The sequence below is a fragment of the Chroicocephalus ridibundus genome, chromosome 6 (genome assembly GCF_963924245.1).
Source record: "Chroicocephalus ridibundus chromosome 6, bChrRid1.1, whole genome shotgun sequence".
Taxonomy (NCBI): Eukaryota; Metazoa; Chordata; class Aves; order Charadriiformes; family Laridae; genus Chroicocephalus; species Chroicocephalus ridibundus.
The window spans coordinates 19248499-19271194 of NC_086289.1; the positions used below are offsets into that span (position 1 = coordinate 19248499).

At 44.3% G+C, this 22696-nt stretch overlaps 1 long non-coding RNA gene across 1 annotated transcript; it reads right to left on the bottom strand.

Annotated features, from left to right (window-relative positions):
* Positions 1 to 5627: 5627 nt before the first annotated feature.
* LOC134516812 (uncharacterized) lies at positions 5628 to 22388 on the bottom strand. The gene is made up of 3 exons (XR_010071451.1): positions 22218 to 22388; positions 10145 to 10337; positions 5628 to 5802 (listed from the first exon to the last, which is right to left on the bottom strand). It is a non-coding gene; the product is annotated as an uncharacterized LOC134516812 (long non-coding RNA).
* Between the last annotated feature and the right edge of the window lie 308 nt (positions 22389 to 22696).

Consider the following 22696-nt stretch of genomic DNA (forward strand, 5'->3'; position numbering starts at 1 on the left):
GCAGCATGAGAACAAGCTAGGTAATAAGAATCCATCCTAGTGGATATCTAAGATCTGAGGGACTGCAGGAAAGAAAATATCTAGATCTATATTTGTGGGTAATAGCCCCAGGTTACCGGAGATTCTGTGATTTGGCTTTAGGTTTGAGAGAAACAGGGGTGGAGAGGAGACAGCATTAAGATTCTGAACTGTAGCAGAGCAAAGATCAAAAAATGGATGAATAGCTGGGTGGGCGCTGTACGAAATTTACTGTAGGCAGAGGGGAAAAGGGAAAGCAATCAAAGGGAAATTGCCACATGTGCAGTAGCAGTACAAGCAAGAGAGGCACAAGGAGGAGAATAAGCTTATGTTGGGTGAACCTGGAGTTATTGGAAATTGGAAAACTGGAGTCTTCAGGGAAGGCTTAGCCTCAGGATTTCAGAATGAGAGCAGAAGAAAATGAGAAATTATTTTGAATAGCAGGAGAGAAACTCTAGCACCTTCTCTATTAAAGAAATAAACAAGAAAAGCAAGGAGTGGGAAAAAGCCAAGGAGTAATACTTAAATATTTATATTAATGATAAAGTTATCTTAAAGAAAAAAAGATCAAACCAGAACAAGCCTGCAGACCATTTTCTGTGAAGATCTTAAGACCTGACATGACCTCTCACTCTTTGCTTCGGTTCCCCTGTTCCTGCCTGTCTTGAGCTGGGCATTTCGATAGCTTCATGTCATTACCATAAAAATTACTTTTCACCTGACCTGGAAAACAAACAGGGCTGGCTTTTGCTGCAATAGGAAATACTGGGATTGGTCTTGAAGTGTCTCATAAAGGCTGGCAGCAAGAAGTTTTATCCCATGTTACTCGGGCACCAAAAACCTGGGACAAGTGTCTAAAAGTTTTTATTATCACTTTGATAAGTGTCACAATTTTAATACCACAGCTTATTCACTTGATAATAGCAAGGGAGCATTATTGCAAGATCACCAACAATTACTGTTGGAGTCAAAGAAGGGGGTCCATAATCCACCCAGTAGCGCACATTTAAAGCGCGATGTTGGCTGCTATATAGCCAGCAACAATTAAACTTCACTGAATTGAAGGAGCCATCACATGAGTACAGCCTCCTGAAAAAGCCTGAGCTGAAGCTAAAGCAGCGAGATTTGTCCAGGTGGACATCGACTATCAGGCTGAGAAAACATAACCTGGAATCATGGGACATACATAAACGAACCGTTCCTGGCTTCTCAGCTGGCTGCAGAAAGACTGTAGGCACCTGGAGCGATGCAATGCCACGAGCAAGATCACACGGTGATAATCTGAGCTCCCAGAGCACACTGAATTACACTTACACTTGTGCATTACACTTGTATTTTCCATCATAACTCTCAACTTCTCCTGTGTTCATTATGTGGCAAGTATAAATGCATAGATTTGTTTTGCTGTGGAACATCTCTGATATAAGACAATTTCAAAACGTATTCTAGAATAAGTTAGCAGAATGTTTTCCACATTGCAAGTCCCTGTATCCTCTAAGATCTGAAGTCTGTCTCTTGAAAGTGAGAATTCCCATGAAGGTTTGTCCCAAGACAGATATCAGCATGGAAAGTTTCAGCCCAGGCAGTTGCTTATAGTTTTTTAAAAATTGGTTTCAAGATGTTCCCCACTGAGCCTTTGTGAGGCAGCTTGCACAAGTTCAATCCTTTCTTACCACATCTCTATCACCCACAGATAGTGCCTCTGTGCTGTCCCACTTCTCCTACCTGCCACATCTAGTCAATGCCACGTTATCAAAACCCCTGTAATACGAGATTAAAGACTGGAAGGAACAAGACGATGGGTTGTTCTGACTAAGGAAGCAGGGACGGGTCAAATCCATGATGAAGACTCGACGGTAAACGTTTTCAGATTTTTTTAATCTTTTAACAGCCAGTTGTCCACTGTTTCAAATAACTCAGCCTTAATAAGATGAGTCAGGAGGTCTTACAAACAGGTTGGAGGGAACCCAGAAAACAATTTTTGCACCATGAGTAGCAAGCTGACTTCCCTGATAACTAGTGTGCCCCCTCTCTTCTTCCCACCCATCTTAGGTACCTGCTCACCATAGTCTTCACAGGTGAGTTTTCTCCTCTTTGCTTTTTCCTTTTTTACCACACACAAACCTAATCTAGAGAAGCATGGGCGAGTGCCTTCTTTCAGGAAACACCACCACATAGCACACCACATTGCTCATCCTGAGGTAATGCTTGGAGGCGTGCTTTGTGCAGCTGACACCCTTGATCCTCTCCACGTCCATCCAAGGAGCTCAAGACACCCCTGAGAAATCTCACTTAACTTTCGAGAACAATTTCAGAGTGGGATCAACTGTTATGGTCTTTTTTCCTTGAATTTCTAAGAAGACTGAAGCAGACTGCTTAATGCCCTGGTAAGCAAAGCACGTTGATCCATGGAAATCTCTTCAACTCTGTTCTGTCTAGGTTCTTACATCCAGCTTATCAGCTGAGCGCCTTCCAGCCTGGCATTACAAAACCCAGCTAAGGTCTGTCACATGCTGTTTGTTCCCTACTACACATGCCGGGGGGAGGAAGATGAGTGCCTTGTTTTGGTAAGGTTTTTTTTTTTTCCCTGAGAACATGCATACTGCTATATGTTTGCGTTATAAGTTGGAGGATGCCTGCCTTGTTCTCAGGATTTGTTTTGTTGAAAGCTGCAGTGATCTCTAGCTTGCAGAAGAACACATTTCACTGTCTTGGAGACTGTCCCAGGAAAGATTCATCTCCTTTACAAACTTGCACGTGAAAGTGCACTTCCTGACCACGAGAGACCTGGAGACTTGGCTGACGACTCACTGAGGAGTGGGCAATAGGTTAACTGAAAGACTAAGACAAAAAATTCCTGTTCAGTGCTATTACTGCTAAGGGTGCTGCGGGCCCAGCTGCTCTGTGGCAAGACGGAGGAGCTACCTCAGTGCCAGCTGTGCAGGGGCCTCCAGTGCCGTGGGACCGCGTGGATGCGCAGAAGCGCCATCCATGCAGGGCAGTGCCCGACTCAGCCGGTGTGCTGCTCACAGCCCTCCTAACGGCTCCGCTGCTTCTGGAGTCCAGGGGAACGGCCATGCTGCACAGAGCTGCCCCACGCGAAGTCCAGAGCACAGTCAGGGACAGCTGAGGGTGTGCGTGGGGGTGTTTCGCTGTGCGCTCCGTGGCCTGGAACAGTCATATCCTTTGAGAACAAAATAACAGTATCCACACCTGTTCCCATCACAAAACATGACCCCCATTCCATTGCTGAAACTCTCAGAGGAAGAAGTACTAGGAGTTTCGCATGTTAAAAATGGAGGTCACAGAAGCTTACAGAAGCATCACCGTGTAACGTGTGGGTGCAGCAAGAGGATCGCTCCCACCCTCAGAGAGCTGGTGTTGGAGAGGTCTCACTTGCCGTCAGACTCACAGTGCACCGAGATATTTCGTTCACAACGAGGGGTCCATTTAATAGGGTGTTGCTGTACCAGATGACGAGGTTGAATAACTTCTCATCCCCAGAGGTTGCTAACCGAGCTCTGTTACAGTTTAGTGCTGCTCTGGAAAAACCTGAGCCGTTTTCTCCAGCAGGCTATTAACAGAAGTTTCTCTCCCTCTTTCAGTGCTGGTTGGGATGCAGGGCCCTCCTGCCTGTGCTCTCCTCTCCTGAGAAGTTCTGCAGAGCCCAGCAGGGGCAGAACTTCAATTTTCCTGCCCTGGGAAGCTAACACCAGAAGACCTTGCCCGCTCCCCAATGCTGAGGAAAAAAACAAAAAAGAGCATTTTCAGCACAACAGCTAAAATCCTCTTTCCTCCTCAGCTTTCAGCATTTTTTCCTTTTTTAACATTGAGCTAATAACAAAGTTTTCACTTGCCAACGTGTTTTCAAGTTAAACCAAACTGGTTCCCCTTTCCCAAAGCCATCTGTGACATCTTCCTACTTCCCACAGCAGCAGCACAGGGCAACAGCTCAACTCTGCTTTCTAAGATACCCTTTAGGGCATCTTCCTGCAGATGACTGAATCTGAACTCCAGATAACTGCAGGCACAACCTACAGCGGCAGATAATTAAACTAGCAAGCAATACTGTATGGGTTTGAGTATGGACCTGCAGGATTTCCTGGCCCAAGTCAAAGCTGTGTAGGCCCTGTCAAGGATGAAAGCAGAGGTTTATACACGCAGTGGTCAAAGCTAGGGATGGATTCATAAGCTGGTTAAAAGGTAAAAATTCAGTTTCTGGCAGAGAAACAAAAAGACAAATGCAACCACCACCACGTAGCTGTGAAATGAGTCTGCCCAGTAGGCACACTCAATAGGTGAGTACTCACACAAGGCTCTGACCACCAAGAATCAGTCCCATGACCCCTCAGCTGCCCCTTTTCAGAAGTGAAATCACCAATATGCTCTCCACAAGCCTCCAAGATGTACAACCAGTTGCACCAATATATGCTGCCTACTCCAGAGCATCTAGGCATGAACTTCTGCCAGCCTGCACAAGAAATGAACCCTCAGAGCAGCCTTTGTTGTCCTCTGCAGGGGAAGCACACCGCTGCAGAGATTTGTTACCTCTCGTCATTCTCAGGGACCCCTGCCTAGACCAGTTACATTCTTATTTCTGCAGCTTGTCACATTCATTTCTCCCCCACCATCTCTCCCCCTTGCACTCTCACCATCATGGAAGCACTGGACTTGCTTGCCTTAACCCATAAGCGCTTCCAGTTTGATCCCCTGCTCATTTTGTTCCATCTGCTCCAGTGCCTTGTAGCAGGTTTTTGCCCGCTCGTTTTAGGTAAGCACATCACCAGATCATTCTTGTGGAGCTCCTACAGACATGCAATGTTTGGAGAAGGTGATAGAGAAGTAACTGAATGAAAATGGGATGAGGGAGTCTATTTCCTGACATCATTTATTATAACAGAATTCAACATCCCCCTCTGCTGCAGAGCTTTCCATTGCAAGACCTCAAAGCAGTGATTTTGACTTAGAAACAACTGTGAGAGGTGAGCACTTAGTTAAGGTAACAGGGAGCCTCATCTTCCCCTTCCTGCTGCAGCCTCTGGCATGACTCTGAACTTCTTGTTTGCTTGTTCAGCTCCACTTTACACATGGCTCCCCAGGAAGGTGGCAGGGGGAGGTAGTGCTAGCAGCAGAGGATGCTTTCTCTCCACGGTGCATGTTTAGCATGAGCCTTGGAGCAGTAACAGCAGATCCTCCTCCTCACGCTTATTTCAGGAGCTAATACCTGATCAATCCAAGGCTGTATGTAATGTGTGTTTTTCCTCTAACAAAACAACTCAGAAGCCATCTACCACTTGTTACCAGCGCTGCCAAGCTGAGTCACTTTTATTACTATCTTAAAGGGTAGGTGGAAGATCACGTGGATCTTTACTGCTTCAATAAAAGGCATTTTATTACAAGCTGCTGTTGCCTTGCCTTTTTGTTCTCTGTTCAGCATATGTGGCAATGCCATCTGATGAATTCACAATTAATTTATTCATTTCTGGAAAAGAGGTATTTTATTTTATAGCCTTGACACAAACACATTGCATTTCCATGAAGGAAACGGATGCGTGGGATGAAACAAAACAGCTTCCAGCACTGGTCTTCTAAAGTCATCGATTTTAATTGGAACTCTTTTCCACAGAGCTGCCTTCAGATGCACCCATGAGAGGAGATCTCCATCCCGGAACTGCACACACTCTTCCTTCACAGTGTTTGCTAGGCAGGCACTGAAGTGTGGGTCCACAACTTCTGTATCTCAGGCCCGCCGGGAGAGTTGGCGTATGAGCAAAGCAGACATAGCTGGTGAGACATCAGAGTAAGAGAGAAGGAGTTGTACTTTCTTTGCAGAGAAGGAAGAGTGAGGAGAAGACACTCATGTTTCGCTTCATGAGACTTCTGCTCCCAGTGTGAAACTTGCTGCTTACACCAGTCTATCCCTGGCTCTCATCCCACCCTGGTTCAGACTCTCAACCTCCTTTGCTTTGCAACAGATCAGCCTGGAATAAGCAACCCTTTGAACAAGGACACCCTCAGATGGTGATTCTGTGTTGGACATTACATGTCTCTATATGACCAAGTCATCTACAGAAGAGAGGACGCAAGATGGCAAAAGAGGGAGGAGGGAAAGATTCCTGCAGAGGAAGGTGGCATCGAACTCCTGATGGTTCCTGCCCAGTTCTCTTCAGAGAGAAATGCATCCCCCAGTACAATGCTTACATCAGTGCATGCAGTATTCCAACTCATCTTTTGCCTTTTTTAATTCAGGTTAGCAGGTAAATACGTGCTTAGAGGACAATAACCTGATCCCAGACTAAGGCAGCCTGTGTTAGGGCTGGATCCAGCCTCACCACACCTGCCAAGGTGCCCTTGGAGCCACGCTCCTCACACGCCAGCATCAAGGGGTGAGGATGCCTGGGGCAGGCAGGGAGTCTCGGCTCTCCTGCCCCGGGGTACGTCCGGCCCTGCCAAGGCCATGCTGAGACTGTTTAATCCTATTAAAGCATAAGCTGGGAGTACATGATACTCGCTAGAAGAAAATAGCTTGCTTTGTTCAAAACCCCACAGCAGCAGACGCTGTGGGACAACCCGCCACTATTGATCTCTGCAGGCAGGGCTTGCCATCCCCGGTTTCACTGCCTGGGGAAATCCCACAGCCCTGCTCTTTGCTCCCACCTGGAGACACAGGGCTAGGATCCCCGCTCAGCACAAGTGCCGGAGCTGGAGCACATGTATTTCCAAAGGGGATTCGCAGATGGGAGGGCCCAGCCAGCCCTCCAGCTGATGCTTTCCAGGCAAACCTCTGCACAGAGCCAAGAGCCAGTTGTCACTGTCCCCGCGCTGGCCTTCTCACTATTAAAGCACCAAATAGACAAAAACGAGCATGTCATCTTCTACCTCCCATGACGGATGTTCCTAAATCTCTCACTGTTGCTGCCAGCTTCGCATGCACACATGAAAACAACGGGATGCAACTTTCAGGCTCGTGGGAGGGGAACTAAAAATTGGATAGCTGTACAGGTCAGAAAATATATCTGGTCAGGAAGAGTAATCATTTATCAAATGCATAAAAAAAGGTTTAAGGATATGGGCAAACTTATCCATATTTTATTTCTGTGTGTGTGGAAGGTGCAGGAATTCCATAACCCATGGAGAGATCTCTTTTGCAGCACCCAGCTCAAGCATGGGATTCAAGATTTTAGCTGTCTGAACATTAACAAGTTTAACAGATCAAAGATCCAAAAAATGAAGACATTTTCCCCTTCCAAAACTGCTGATTTCTGAGACACTTGTGCTGCAGTGCAGCACACAGGGTTGATCAGATATCACCTTACTAAGCAAGTGATGAAATCGGCATTGTTACTTTTCTTCCCGGCACCTATAATGAGTTGAAGCAATTCCTCCCACTCTCATGCCATTCAGAAAGACGCAGCCGTGTGTATCCAGGTAACCACTGCTGGCACCGCAGAGCTCGCTGCAGATCTGTGCCCAGGGACACATCCCCCGGGAGCTCACGAAAGGACCGAGAAAGAAGGGGCCAACCCTCCTGAACCTCCAGGACCCAAGGCGCTTGTTTGCCCGTTTTCCCCAGAGAAGCCTGGTGAGGGTGTCCAGGTACGGGACCGCTTTGTGTGTGCGTGGAGCTACGTAAAGCAGAACACCACAACAAAACAGAAAGAGAAGCAGGAGGACGACAACAACAACAAGGGGCAGAGAGACATACCCGTGTAACCAAGAATTAAGTGTTTTTCATTCCCTCATGCATGATTCCTGACTTGTTTCCCTGCATCCCCAAGTACTAGAGCGTTGCCTCCCTGTCTTCTGATAGCGAAAAGCCTGCCCCCCAGTAACAACCATAAAACCTGTTATTTACAGAGACTACCAGCTGATCCTCCTTCTCTTCCCCCCCCCAATCAACTGAGCTGTCATTCTTCCCTCCCCCTTGATGCTTGCCTCAGGTAACTCCCCTATAGATCTTCACTGAGGTAATTAATTCGCAGTACTGCTGAAAGAATCGCCGCACATCTTTCCATCCTGTCTGCGCTCCCTAACAGTTTACATAAAGCAGAAGTCCCCCATTCTCTATACCCAGGAATTTAAAAAAAAAAAGTTGCATTGTCTAAACCAAAGCATGACTATAATCTTTCCCCCCGCTCCCCCCCCCAAAAAAAAAACATTATACAACACTTCCTCCACATAGTCAATTGTGAGTGTTTTTTTCAGAGCCTGTGCAGCCAGTTATTTCTTAAGAAGGTGCTTTATATGCTCTCCGAGGCAGGACTCATACTATCCCACAGATCCTTGCCGTTGCTATGGAAATCATTCCTCCGTAAGCCGATGTGCAAATGCAGGTCTTCTTGCCGAGTACAGAGGCTAAAGGTGTGCATGAGTCAAACTATTTGCTGTGCATTATTCCTCCGCAGCCTCGCCGCTGCTGGGGGGCAGGGGGAAGGGACAATTAGTGTCTGTAACGAGAGCACCGGTAACAGGGAGCTCTGGGGAGCGTGAGCAGCCTGTCAGCAATGCTCAATAGCCACGGGAAGGCTCTGGCTGGGAGCTGCAGCCAAGCAGGGTGCAGTCGTTGACCTGCTCGCCTGCTCCGGGAGCCACAGGAGGGACAGGATTCAGGCACGGGAGGCAAAAAGCATCATTCACAGCACTTTTAAACACTTGAGGGGGAAAAAAGTGAGTCACCATCCACCATCGTGGATACAAGGCAGGCAGTACCCTGTCCTGTCTGTAGACCTGTAGCCACTCAGAAAGGTCAATGATAAAATTAAGCCTTTGTCAAGGAAATGTTGTTGGAGAGAGCCAGAGGCTGCAGAGCTGCCCGGAGAGCCAGCCAGCTGGTGACGCAGCAAGGCCAAAAGGGAAACACACTTACAAGAACATCAAGTGCGTTTGCATCTGCCATGTTTGGCAACTCTTCCAAACACAGTTTTCACACTCCTTGAGACCGACGGGTAAGTACTAGGGTGGATATTGGAGCATGCCATGCAGCTTGATGCCAGCAGGCACTTTTCAGTAACAACCTCTGCCCTCTCACAACACAGACAGAGGAACCTGCGGCCTCCAGGATTCAACGACCCTTAACCACCAGCGGAGATGAAGCCCTTACAGGAGAGGCCATGTACAGCCAGCTGAAGAGCTCCTCCACCCGCCACACCAGCCAGACACAGCCATCTCTCCGTCTGTGGGACTTCGTGTGAACATTTCAGCTCCTAGAGCAGGCAAGAACACGCCACACGCGTTTGTTTCCCCTTGCTCTGGAACACTTCACAGTGCTTTTCATAGATGCATTGCAGTAAGTAGCATGTCCCAGGGCAGCTCCCATGCCTTGGTGGTTTTCCAGTTCAGCGTCCTACATCCCTGCCGCAGCCCAGGGAGGAATTGGGATCCGGGAGGGAACAAGGAGCATAAGGCACTCAGATTTACAGTAGGTTTAAGAGGAGTGATGGTTTTTTGGACAAATAAGTGGCCATCTGAGGGTAGCTGATGATTTTTTTAGGTTTTTTGTTTGGTTGGGTTTTGTGGGGTTTTCTGAATTTTTTGGTTGTTTGGTTTTTTTTTTTCTTTTCAAATGAGGAGCTGGAAGGCTATAGCAGAGAAAGGCAGATTCACCAAAAAAGCAAATATGGGATTATTTTTTTTTTTCCCCCTTCACTGAAAGAACTGCTCCTGCAGCAGATTGACAAGCGGTCCATCACACAAACTGAAGGGTTGTATTCACATCTTATCCCCTTTCTCACTGCTCTGCAAGAAACACAGGTGTCATGCCCATCCTCTCTTCTTAATTGTTTTTTTTTCCTAGATATTCGGGAACTCATAAAAGCAGAGCAAGTAGCTTAGAGTTACAGATTCGCAGAAGTTAGTAAAGTCTTTACCTGACCTTTTTTTGTTGTTGTTGTCAGTCACCCTGAGGAAAGGCAGCTAGTTGAAGAACAGAATCCAAACACCCAAACAAAATCTGAACGTCTACGCAAGATCGCAGATCACAGAGGCAATAATCTCAAAGCACAACTCCTCTGAGGCACCATTACGTATGACAATTAAACACAAACACAGTAAACAGGCTACAGCTTATTGCTGTAAACAAAGCAAGCAGATGTCCCCCAAGCCTAACCCAAAATAAAGTAGCGCTTACTTCAGTTCAGGGTAGAAAGGAGACTGCTGGTGCCCAAAGCTGCTCTGCTCCACTCCCGCTTGCGCTCCCACGTGGGGCTGGGCTGGTCTCCTCTCCTCTCTTATAATCTCCCTGCCAGGAGGTCACCGGCCAGTGGTCCTTAGTGGAGACACCTGCTAGTTCAGCACAGCCTGTTGGCAGAGTGCAGGGATGGCTGGGATTTAAAACAAAGGAATACAGTTAGCGATTCTTCATAAAGTTTGTTGTAATTCTAACTACCCGTGAGCTGTAATGGGCATTTTTGTGTTGTCTTTCTGGTTAAAATCAGCTGCGTTCAGACTTGATCAATACCATCCTAGTATTCTAATAAACTCTTATAGCATTTTATGAAAATACAATAAATATGCAAATAGCAGTGTTTCCAATTGCTTTAAGAAGATACGGTATGAATGTGGATAAATTACATTAAATCATGCTGTCATAGAGAAATACCTTGTGATTTATAAGTAGCTGCCTTACATAAATTAATACCACACAATTCTGCAGCCCTGTCGATAGATGTCTTTTGTGTTGTGGTATGAGCACACATACTATGCCTCAAAAGCTTCCAAATAAGTGGATAGGAGTTGGAGAATACAAATGACATAAGATACTAAAGGGTTTTATTTCAGGAACATCTTAGTATGCTAGAATATGGTATAGATTAGAGGTTGTGCATTAGAGATTCACTCTCACTGCCTTGTTAGAAAGGGTGTAAAAGAAACAGCAAAGGAATAGCAGAGGAATAGCAGAGAGCAATGTATACGTTTGCATTTATTATAATTAGTCACCATTCCTTTTATTTTTAGTATAATGGTATTCATGATGAATCATGTCCTGAGTGTAAATTTAAGAAATGCAATTGTGAATGGATTTGGTATGATCTGTTTACGGCATTCATAAATGCAGACACAATGCCACCGTCAGAGGGACTGTGAAGGATTCTTCTCATGTACCTGAAAGCCAAAACCTCAGATCGTCTATAAATTTAAACTCTGAACAAGTTCTTGAATTTGCTAAGCCTTTAGGGTTATTTCTTCCTTCCCAGATGCATCATTTCATGTCAACTGCTTGTTTGTTGGCATCCAATTCAGACAATCAGTTTGAACTAAGACACTCCATAAAAATATTTAATACTCTTCTGTAAAACATGTAAGTGAATTTAGAAATCCAAATCAATTAAGTTATAGATTGGCTTCAATAGTTTTCTAAGATCAATTCTTCAACAACAGAAACCCAAACCAAAACCCAAACCAAGACCCAGGCCAAACTCAGAGACAACATTCTTGCAAATGCGAAGAAACCTTACCCTTTGCAGGGACTGCTGCTTTACGAAATGAAAGATTAAATTAGTACCTGAAGAGAAGATGCACATCTAAGAAGAGCAGCAGAGAGAGGGGAAGAGGTGTTACTGACTCAAAGTTGTGCTAACTTTTAGTCTTCCCTTGGGACAGGCAGAAAAAGCCAAGCAGCTTTTTCTGCTTTGCGTCAGAAAAAGCTCATTCAACTATGGCAAAATCACTCAAAAACGGCTTTTAGCTCTCATCTCTCGATAACAGCTGTGCCTTAATTTATGTGTGTGATGGTGGGGGACACAAAATATACCCGCCAGTGACAATTTCTAGAATTAAACTGCAAGGAAGAAGGGGGGTTTGTCGGCGTTTGAGAAGCAGGATCCTGTACATCACCCTCCTTAGGGTGCACCCCAAGGTACCAAAAGTGCCCAGCTCTGACTAACTCCCACCGGAGTCTCGTGGCTCAGCACCGGGCAGCTGATCTCAGCGCCTTTCAGGATGAGGCCACTTCCCTGCCTGATAACGAGTTTACACATACGAACTTGTTTAACAACATACAAACAGTTAAACAAACAGTTTACACATACACACAAACACGCTATGGTACATCTCATCTTCGACACATCAGACCAAAATTGGGGTGCTCTTGGCTGAGCATTATGCAACTTGGCTTCACCGGACCGGCAACACGCCCTGAGATACAGATATAGGAAGGATATTTTCATCTCTCTAGACTGTTGGTGAAACCAAATGCGATTCAGCTTTCCCCGCCACTCCCCTCTGTGCCTGGATTTATTTTGTGAGAACATTTGTCCTGTAAACAAGAAAGAAATCATGTGGTTGTTCTTGTCATTTTAAAAATAATCCCAGAAGCTTTTAAAGGTTGATAGTTTATAATTTAACATGTTTTGTCCTTTCACAGGAGCAGAACTGGGCTCTAGTATTTTTTTTTCTGTTACAAAACAGAGAAAACAAGTGACATTTATTTCTTTTGTATAAGCCTTTGTCCCCGAGCTCAAAACTCTGACCATCAAATCTAGATATAGAGCTGGAGAAAGCCAATCAATCATATATGATTACAAGATGCGCCGGTTCTACTGATTTTGGATGGCAATATGCAACCGACCGCTTCAAGAGGAAACCTCCCAATTATTGGGCTGCTGAACCTCAGGAAATCCCAGCCGAGTTGTTGCTGTGCACACAACGGAGTTGTTCCAAATATTTTCGCGAAGTCCAGCATATCCAGGATGTGTCTGAAGATGATACATGATCAGGTCAACTGTGCCACCCACTTGTGTTTGGACTGAAGTGACCTGAAGGCTCTGGGCCCCACGTGGCGTAGAAGGATGCCTTCGTTGGAGCAGTGTGAGTCCAAGAGGGCCGACGCGTGGGACACACTGCACTTTCTGGTCTCTGGTCTGCCCTGGCATCCCTACACACTCCAGTAGTTTCTCCGTGTTCTTTACAGCTCATCAGGCTGTTTGTGGCATCCCACTGTATCTTGACAAAACTATTTCTAACAAAAGTCAGATTTTTGTAAGACTTCCAAATTTTGGTGTTTGGAAAATTGGTTGATTCATGGAAGTACTTTTCAGATCAGTTCTACAGTGTTAATCAGCAGAAAGGCGTGTTCTTCCCAGAAGACTGATTCAGGATTACTTGAAGAAAGGCATTTCAGAGCAATCCAGCAGAAACTTCGCTCTGGTCAGCAGCACCTCGGCTCCCTTCATTCATCAACAGAGTAAATACTCCTCGTGTTTTCTCCGGATCATCCCAAACACCAGCACAAAAGGCATGCTGCCTTAGGAAGCACAGACTTGCAGGGACTCTGGAATGGCTGGTGTCTGTCCCTTGCCCTGCTGTAACCTGGAATCAAACCCGATTTAAGTGCAGGTCGTAGACGGGGCTATTACAGCTACACTTCCTCTCTTGCAGTGAGACACCAGTGGCAGGTACCTGGTTCTGGTGTACCTGTAACGTTAGAAAACAGTAACCTGATACAAAGCAGGCATCAGCAGGGGTCAGAACAGCAGTCCCTGGTCTAGCAGTACGGCTCCAGATGATGTTAGGATGACAGCTCAGTATCCCAACCGCAGTGGGGAATACACAGTTGTCCCCGTGTGACATGAAAGATGACACTGTCCACAGCCCACAGTTTTAGCCATTAGCCGTTTGTTATGAATACCCAGCAGCTGCAGCGGGGAATAGTTTCTAGTGTGAAGGGCTTGAATTCTCTGTATAGAGAGAGTAGAAGGGAGAGTCAGCAGCTGCGGAGGTTATTAGTCCTCAGCCAAAACTCTGCAAGCTTCTGACCCCATGTCTTCCCTGGACTTAGTGGCTCCATGAACGTGCAGCTGCCGAGGCTGCGGAGGTGGTGTGGCACTTGCTCGGACAGGGAAGTGTGTTCCCAGCTCCATGCTCAGCTCCTCGGAGTAGCTGAGTTTGTCCACTTCTGACTGATGCTTCTAACAGTTACTTGACTCCTCTTTCTCACTTGGGACTGCTATGACTAATAAATACCTCGTGTCACTTCTTAAAAGATACTGTTAGCAGCTATTCCCTTTCCTCTCGTGCTCAAGCCATCTTAGCGAGGTAGGAAGTACGCAAAGCTCGAAGAGTTCACTACACTAGTTCAGCCTAGCAATAATCTTGCAGATAACTGTCCTCGCAAGCTGGGAAAAGATGATTGTGGAAACTCATCCATGCTTAGAACAAGCAGCACTTGACGATTTTTCAGAGAAGCCGTTTCTGTTTCTCTCCTGTGAGCAGAACGGGTATAGTAACTTGTTCCTGTCAGCTGGGAAGTCTTCTGGTTGAGTTTTCGTGTTCAGTTAACTTTGGACAAATGCTGTCCTGAAAGAGATGTGAAAAGCCTTGACACAGAGACAAGCTGTGCACTTCACCAGGGTGATGTTTGTGGTCATTTTATTGGATCTAGTAATGCCTTCCGTACGGATGCTCTGATTCGTGTGACAGTTCTTCACGAGCCGTCTCACTGGCTGACAGCGCCCAGCCAGCAGAACGTAAGTGAGAGAGATTTGCTGTGTGCTGGCCAAAGAGAGGGTAAAAGGGTGGTTTATGATCTTAAGCGAACCGGGGCGACGAGCGCTAAGTCCAGTATACCTCTAGCACAACCTTCTGTGAAGATGATGAAGGTAGCATCTATTTTATGATTGGTGGCTTTTCAAAAGGCATTGTAGACCAATTTATGATTTAGGGATTTCTGCTTTTAACTGATGGTGTTCTTATGTAGCAAAAGAACAGCTCAAGGGCTTCTTCTGTTAGCGTCATCTCTGTTTTGGACATATTAGCTTCAGCCAGCTGGTTTTTAGACAGTTTGAGGTGCGAGCTGATTATGGGGGAAGCTTTGAACTCATCTATGGCATCTCAGGAGACTGTGGCTTTTTAGGCCATAGCCTTCAACTCGTATAAGTTATGAACTGAAGATCTTACTACCTGGAAAGAGAAATAGAGAGAATACCCTGAAATGTAGGTAATCCATGGGTAAAACTTACTAGCTCATTCCAAAAACTTTGAATTATTTGCTTGAATGAAATGCTGGAAGTACGACAATTTGAAATGGGTTGAAAAGCCCAATCAAAAAAGTTTGTAAATTCTGGGTTTGAAGTAACTTTTAAACAAGATTATTTTGACTACTCTGTCAAGTACAGAATTATAACTCCTTCTAACAGGTCTAAAGCCATTAAACGTTCAGTATCTATAGCATAATAATGCAAAATAAAACACAGGTTATGCCTGCAATAACACTTTTTTCTGTGGTAAATTGTTCATTAGATCTTGTTATGATTCAATAACCTATATCCCATTAATTCACTCACATTTTATAGACTCTATACATAGATTGAATTTATGTAATTTGTGCTTGTGCTTGGAATTCGTCTTCTGTCAAGACGAAATTGGCAGATCCTTATGCTGTGATTAGCGTTCTGGATTTCAAATGTCTGTCAGCAGGTGGTCAAAACCATCAGCTCATAAAGGAACCGGTCTGCCCCTGGTGCTGGCTCTTGCACAAGGACACGACTTGCAATTTGCAACACGAAACTCACGATAACCATAGAAACAAAGCAATTCCTATGTGCAGAGAGGGGTTTGGTCTCCCTACTTCCCTCAGCTAGTGGCAAGTCTGTATATCTCGTCCTTTCGTCTTCTCTGGGTAGAGTTACATTCCTGCTGGTGCAGCAAGCCTGGGGAAGGGCTGGGGTAGAATATGCTGCAACACGTTCTGGCTCTGGGGCTGCATGACCACATCATGCCTTTACCAGTAATGAGGTTCCCTGTCTTAAGCTCACGGCGCGCATGGCTGGCGTGGTGCTGCTGGAGGAGCCTGCACCCACACGGGCCGTCAGCTTGTCTCCAGGGCACCCCGGTGTGCGACTTGACTCTCATCCCACCAAGGGAGGGATGGCAGGACTTCAAGTATAGATGCAGGGGAAATTTACCAAACAGAACCCCTCCTGCACCATAAATAACTCATGTAAACACACCCTAAGAGAGGCATGTGGTGGTCTGGCTGGACGTGTGCTTGTAAAGGAAGCCTACAAAAGAATTAGGAACTGGCACCTGACAGAACAGCAAACGTATAGCAGGAATTGTTAAAAAACCAGTCATCTTCCAAACCAGATTTTATTCCTTAGCAATTTGGGGAAGAACGTGAGTCCAGCTTTGAGTTCAGCCTGGAAGTAGACATATGATCATTTAATGATGAATAGTGCATGTTTTCACATGAAAAGCCAACAGAACATAGTTTAAGCTTGTATTAGTCCCCAGTCTGGTGTCAAGAAATGCTGTGATCATGGATGTAACTGATTTAAAGAAAATGCAGGCCTAAGAGAAAGTACTCATTAAACTATTCAATGTTGTTTGTTTTTTTTTTTAATAAAAGATTATTTCTGATGAAGTCAGATCTTCCATCCACTACCTCACTCTATTTTCTCAAGCTCTATTTTCTTGTCAGCCATGTCCCATCTTGCCTGCTTTCATGTGTATGGAAAAGTCAACTGGTCATGCTCGCGTCCTCAAACAAGCGCCTGTGCTGAAAGAACTGGATGAGGTTGAAAATCCAGAGCATGTGCAGCGGCACTTGGCCTTTAAATCTGAAAAGGCAGCCTCTGACACAAAGCAAACGAGAAGTGATCTTTCTGCGAGACCTGAAGTACACCTCTGCCTCTTAAACTGATAACGTGATCTGAAGCCACATGTAAGTGCCTTCCATGGAGAAGCCACCCAAGTGAGAAGCAGGTGAACAAGGCGAGTCACCCGTTGTCACAAGTTCCAGTCTTAACTAAGCCTCCACTCTTTAGCACTGATGAGAAACAGGAACAATCATGTGAGACCAAAGTGCCAAGGATGAAGCAGAAGTTCAAATGCTACTTTTTTTTTTTTTTTTTACAATATCTGGACACCACCACCTATTTTTTGCAGTTTTTATTGGTTCACCTGCAATGATGTGGTAACAGTTTTAAGTAATTCTTAAGGGTCAGTGTTTACCCTTGTGACCCTTGTCACTAGGATAGCGAGGAGACTTCACTGGATTTCAAAATCTACTGTGTACACTTTGTCAGTCACCTGTATGTTGTACCTTTGGAAAGAATCTGTTACCGGGGAAAGGGTGAACTAAGAAAAACTCCTGCATAGCCATGCTTCCTCAAGCTAAGCCAACGTGCACATCTTTGTAGGGTGATTCACTGTGGGGACCTGAGAAGGAGGAGAGGTCACAGTCCAAAACGACACGTCGGTCTGCCTAACACTGATGTCCTACCAATAGCTATGCCCGTCATGACTAGGTTAAGGGCATGCAGTAATTCAGCTCAGTCATAGAACTGCTTGAATATTCATCTGTTCAGTTACATATTTGTAGGTTTATGCTTTAAAAAAACCACAAATGTAGACACCACATGGACTGATTCCACCCAACTGTAACTTAGTTACGAACATGGAGGTGCACTCAGGCCAAGAGCACGCAGGTTACTTGATTCTGTTTCCAAGTTGACACCTAAGTCCCTCGCAATTTCTGATGGCTAAGCAATTTCTACAATCCACTGTGCTTGGTTTTATTTTCAGTAAGAAATGGGTAGGCTAGTCTCTGAATGTATTACATATTGCTTTCGGAAGTGCACGTTTCACTGGAGTACTTCTGTGCCAAGTCAATGGCTTTGGGACGGTCCATCATCACAAAACTCCTTATGTGTGCAAGGAAAACCGGCACTTCACTGCAAGTACAGAACAACTATGGGATTGCATCAAAATTGCCTAGCTCACTTGCATTGGCATTTACAGGTGGCAGAGGTTACACCATTTTCCAGCTCTTAGTCTGAGGTTCAAAACTTTCCCTTTTGATCTTTTTTTTTTAAATAAAAATACCGTATACGTATCAATGAAACACTACCTGTGAAACCTGCTACCACATGTCCCTGACATTATTCTTAGACAGTAACAAGCAAGAAAATGTTTATCTTTCCCCCCCATTCTGAAAGCTCCATTAATATAGACAACTGAGATCTTCCTGGGTAGCAAATAATTGTATTAATTAATGAGTGTGTGAAACAAGATACAAAGCAAGCGTACACTTGAAGGGACTATTTGCATGTACGTGAGTGCCTGTAACTCCAGTGGAGACAAATGTGAGATGCACATACAAACAGAAGGGAGAATACATTCACCACGCTGGATGGAAAAAGGCCAGCCTGGAACAGTGGAATGCATAGAGGGATTTAAAGCAGGATTACAGATGCCTGTGGCAACTGCTCTCAATAAATTATAGTTAGATCAAAGAAAAATAGAATGCTTTGATAAGAGATTAACAAGCACCATTCTCAAATGTACAGTTGTAATTAAAAAAAATAAAATTACATTTTAACCCCTTACTCAAGGTATTATGGTTTTTTTTCTAGTTTTACTTACAAGTGAACTCTGGCACCCAGGGATAAAGACAGCTTTTCCCATGTCTTCATTTTGTTACAACCAGCCACCAAATAAACAGACAATCATTATTTTTATGCACGCACCAGGAGTTCTGATACGGGACATGGGGCTGGCAGGGGCGTGGTGTCAATTTTAGAAAGACTAGGTGACCTGCTGCAGCAAAATGGCAAAGAGATAATCAGGCAGCAAGTCTGTTGCTTTCCTTGAGTTACACGTTATGTATTTACCAACCTGTAATAAAGAAGAGAAAAACAAAATTTTATTTGCTTTCATCTATTTTCTAGAGCCACTGCTTGCCCTAGAACATAATGAACACGTGCACACTACTGCGTATGCAGCTCAGTAATCAAAGTAGTTCTTTGAAAGGTCAGCGGAAAATTAAGCAGTAAAGTCATAAGTTACTACAAATGTGAATATCCTTCCATCATCTTATACGAAACATGAAGGTTGCTTCTTTTTTTTGTTAACTTACAGTTAGCGTGGGAAGATGCCTTCTGACTGTTCCCTTCCAGCGTCAGGAAAGCGGGCAGCCCAGCACACGTTCTTCAGTGGCTCTGGGACCGCAGAAGTATTTGCAGGTGCTTGATGCTGCTTCAGAGCAGAAAGGAGAAGCACAGGCTTCTCCAAATCTGAGCATTTGAATGCTGCAGTTGTCTAGAAATTCTGTCTTTGGAGAAATCACCTTCACGTGACTACTCCACGTTTCTGAAAAATTTGTTCAGACAGTAGAAGTAAAAGCTGGCATTACGGCTTTATGATTTCATATCCAGGAACTGCTCATCCACACATTTTTCACCTGAAGGTTAAAATCTACCATTTTCTCCCACTAGTTCCTGGTTGTGCAAGTCATAATTAGAAAGTCCTCTGCACTTGCAAGGTGCATTTAGTAGCTGACTTGAATTTCTCAGTCAACTGGCACTGACAGTTCTAATATTTTGCTTGGAATTATTCCACGTGGTTCAACAGGCTGGAGGTCTGCTTCATAGCTATATGTGTTCCTGTGAGTGACACTGTAATGCCTGGAGAGCTCATTCTACCAAACATTCATTCCCGATGAGAAGATGCTTTCGTCCTCTCATCAATGATTTATGGTTGATACAGAATGCAGTGCACTTCCTTCCTCCCTTAAAAATCCCTAGTGAAAGTAGCATCATTTCCAACCTCATCAGCACTAAGCTATACAATTTTCCATGAAATCTGAGGCATTAAGGTGAGGGAAGCATGGATACACACTCTTGGGATTCACTTTTTCAAGTTTTACTGAGGTGGCACCACAAATTCAGCATTTGAAGTCTCTGTGTTTGTGCTTCTGGCACAGAGGCTGCACATGGCAGTAGCCCTCAAAAATTAAATTACCATTGTAGGACATAGCATACAACAACGGTGTTCTTATTGCTGGGTAGATGTTCAAAGCACACGGCAGTGCTGTATTTTGACTCCTCTCAGTATATTTTTTTTCTCTAGTTGCTGATTTATTGATTGACTGACTTTTTATCAAAGCAACAATTCTCGTATCTTCCATCTGTGCAGGTCTCTGGGTAGGGGATTTCTGTAGGAGGTGACAAACGTTATATATCTCTCCAGTGAATCTTTTTTTCCCTCAAAAGAGAGGGAAAAAAATTTCTCCTGATTTCTATGATCACAAACTAAAAGAGGAAAGATAATAAGAATTTGCAAGGAGAACTACAAATTGATCTGTACCTGGCTACAAACTCATCAGTCTGGCATGCCGAGCAAGCATGTGCAAACCTAAGAGTTTTACTGCGACCATGACTTAGACTTCTGACAAATAAAGCTCAAGAACATTGAAAAGGAAAGGAAAAAGTTTTTCTAGACCTATTTGAGCTAGAAATCAAAGTTGGTTGTCAGTCTGAGATGTCCTATACTTCCTCTCTTCAGGAAAGCTGGGAGCCCAGTAGAATTTAAACGGACTTGCAATGCTTCACTATTTCTCCTCTACTTTCTGCCAAAACTAAGAATTGCAGAGAGACTTCATGAAGGAAAAAAAAAAAACAAACTAGCCAAAACTGTGGTATGTTTCACAAGTTGCAGTTTCTTGGCAAAGTTCCAGGTGATTTCTTATTTCCTCCAGACCAGTTCTCCCACTCGTGTTGCTAAGCAGGAAAGCAATGCCCTTTCCCCTTCTCATCGTGCAACGTGATATAAAAGCATGAGGTTTCAAGAGAACTGAATGGCCGCTCACTTGAAAGGAAGACAACACAGCGGTCTGAAGTAGTGCCAGAGAAGGTGGTGGCCTCTTCTTTCCATTCGGACGGGAACACCACTGAATGTATTCACTTCTGCGGTCGCATAGCGAGAACCCTTGGCCATCTGAAAAGATGGGCCTAGATACATAAGAATGCCTTTCAGTGCTTCCATGCTCTCAGTTTCTTGACTTTTTTTCTTGTATCCATTATTAAAAGGAAAATATGTGACTGTTTTTACATTTCTTCACCACTAAATTAAGTGTTTGGATTAATGCTGTCCTGTATCTCCCCCCTTGACGCCATGAGGGGAGGAAAAAGAAGGCTCTCCCAGGTGTTTCTACCATGATATAGTGAGGACAGCCTGCCCCTGCGCTGGCTTTCACCCATGGGTGGTCTAACAAGACATGGGTAAAAAAAAAAAAGCAAAGCTCATAGAAAATTTCTTACAGGGTATCTGAGTTAGATACGGGAGGCAAGAACTGGCTAGTCACAGCTTAGTGACCTTTCTAGCTCCTTAATTTGGATAACAACAGATTTTGGGGGGAAAAGGCCTACCCATGGTCTCCTTATCCAACTGGCTCTGGTGTGAAGATGCCTTTGCTGAGAGAAAATAGCTATGGGGAAAATTTTTGGTATTTTCTCTTGTGAAATAACAACTTACTAAAAATAGTGCCTGCAGATGAATATGTTGCAGTTTGCAGGCCCAGAGAAACCAATTTAGATCATTCACTTGTCTTTCCTCCTTTTTGATGCATTCCCTACATTTTCTCCTGAAGTAAAACAGAATGCAGAAATCCCATGCCAAAGTGTTGTAATGGACTTCGGTAAAACTTATGTATGTTACAGAAGGGTACAAGGTTTTTTCCAAGTTCATCATCTGACATAAATTTGCATCTGATTATGATACTTCAGAGGAAAAGGTGGGTTTGGAGGGTCTTTTTGGGTTTTTTTTGTTTGTTTGGTTGGTTGTTTTTTAATTACTCTCTTCTTTAAAATGAAACTCAATTTGCATTTTTAGTATATGCACTGTACCTGTAACAAACCGATAAAAAAAGAGAAAATTGATTTGTCCATCTGTGTTTGCAGTCGCAGAAATACTTACCCTCTAGCCCCAAGAGGATGACCAACATAATATGAGGTAACGCAATTCCAAAGTTGCATCGATGCTTTTCCACCCTCACTGGTATTACGGCAATCAAAGGATATATTTGTTAAAAATAGCTTGGATACAAATCCAATAGTATCTCACTGCCAATGAAACCTCATCTCATGAAAGGAGGCGGGGGGGGAAGTTTTTCAGCAAATTTAATGTGAAGCAGATTTATGCATTTACATTTTGATTGCAATATACTAAAAGCAAAAAAAAAAATCACCATAAAAGGGTTGTTTTTTCCAGGTAATAGTGGTTTTCAAGATCTCCTCAACCTGTTTCTAACATTATAGAGGATACGGTTTCAATAAACGAGAAAGAGGGAGAGAGGCTGCTGTGTCTGAATGCGTGTATTATGCCCGTGTTGTGACATATAATTGTTTTCCTAACTGATTACAAAATCAATGTTCTATGAAAACATTCTCATATTTTTAAGCACGTTCCATCCAATTCTTTCTCACCTTGATTCCCTGAGCTCCCTTTTATTCACAAGATGCAGGAACATCCTTGAGGTAGAGCATCTGCTGGGGTTGCATCCAAAGATCTCACAGGCCAGCCTCCGCGCCAGGAAAGCAGAGAAGCTTTTTGTTTTTCCTTATCTCCCAAGACATTTTGACTGGCTGAAAATGATGAAAGAGAATCAACAGGCAGTCTGACCTGACTCGGTTCCAGGAAAACAGGGGGAAGGGTTAATCAAAGCTTTATGAAGAAAGAATTGGACATGTTACACGCAACGAATGCCAATCCATGTGGCTGGATGCAAAGCAGATCTTTTTAAACAGGTCTCTTTCCACAGGATGAAAGGTCTAGTTGACAGTAGCATTCACGTTAATGCAGTTTACTTGGGTCTTGCCAAAGCATTTCATTTCATGGCGTACGTTGGTATGAATTAAAAAGCATGCATTATATGGAATTAAAAGGATGCACTTTGGAAGAGCTA